Here is a 1,606-nt window from a genome sequence, read left to right on the forward strand (position 1 = left end):
CATTTTACCAGTAGTGATGGCAAGACATCAAATTCTGAATTTAATAATTTCCCATTTGTTAGTAGAAGAAAGAGCAGCATGGAGACAGGTCTCTCTGATAAGAGCTTTAGACTGTAAACAAAATGACTCATTCTTCAAAAGAAAAGAGTAACATTTCCAGTATGCTTTAGAAAATCTCGTCATTATCAAAACAAAAGGAAAGAATAATGGTCCCTGTTTATTCTAGACAACTATTTTTCTTGGATACTCTTCTGTTCAACATTTATCTTTCCTTTTTATCCTTGAACACCAGGGGTTTACATAACAATACAAAACACAAGGCTATTTTTTGTTTTTGTAAAGATTAATTAATGTCCAATTGTTTTTTTATTTCAAGAGACACATTCCTCAGATGCTGACTTAAAATGTTGGACTTCACAATGGGGTGACAAGATCATTTTTAGCCATGGCTCATCTCATTCTACTGGTGTGGCGTTTTCCAGGTAGTTTTAGAAAGCAGGTGTGATGATGAGGGTCACTGGATAATTATTGTTTTCGAATGTAAAGGGTCACATTCCATATTGGTAAATAGTTATGGTTATACCATACGGTCAAAAAACAATATTATTCTAACATCTATTAGTAAAGTCTTAACGTAGTTGAAAAACAAATATTCAACCGATAACATTATTGTTGGAGGTGATTATAATGTTGTTTAGAAAATGTGGCCGAACGAACCTGAGGTAAGTCATTTCCGTGTTTTAGGACTACAACAAAGATTTTTTATAAGTAACCCAAGATAGTGACAAATGAACAATTAAAATCAATAAATCGCGTGTCTAAAATTACTTGTCATTTGAAATAATATGTTGACACAACAGCGGTATACTGGGGTTATGAAACTGGCTCCACGACGTTTCATTCCAGAGGAGGGCATCATTTTGAAGTACGGTTGGAAACAATAGAGCCAAAGATTTTTTATAACCAGGATAGACCACAGCTGTCATTTTAAACGCGAACAAATGAGTCATAATGGTAAGAAGCAAGGAGGTGGGCAGAGCCAAGCACGATCTAGAGAGGTCCTATTGGCGCGTACTAGCCTCATTTGCATATGTCCGTCCAGTGAAATATCTGTCTCATTATTCTATCTGTGCTAGACCTCGCCAGTTTGTAGTCACAGATTTAACAATGAGACAGATATTTCACCGGATGTGTAAATGTGATGCATCCGGTTGGCGTTTCCAATCCCTACAATATATGGTGATGAGAGGAAGCCCAGTGCCGGCAGCGGGAGAAGATGGAGCGAGATGGATTTTGGCCGACATTATGCTAATCTTCTCACCGAATAAACATTTAATCTCAATACAGTTTTCTGTTCCCCAAAACGAAAATCTGTTACGAACAGAGTGGACTAAATTTAGTAGATTTTACCCTTTGCCAAAGTTTATAAAAAATGTGCGTTGTTTAGAACGAGTGCAAGGGCGAAGTGAGTTATTGCACACGCGCACTGCACAGAGTAGGCGTTCCCTAACGGAAATATGCAAACACAAGCTAGAAGACGCCAATAGGATCGCTCTTTGTGAGACCAATCGAAAGAGAGAGGGGCGGGTTAAATCCATACGACGCC

The sequence above is a fragment of the Coregonus clupeaformis genome, chromosome 5, assembly GCF_020615455.1.
Source record: "Coregonus clupeaformis isolate EN_2021a chromosome 5, ASM2061545v1, whole genome shotgun sequence".
In the NCBI taxonomy this organism is placed as follows: domain Eukaryota; kingdom Metazoa; phylum Chordata; class Actinopteri; order Salmoniformes; family Salmonidae; genus Coregonus; species Coregonus clupeaformis.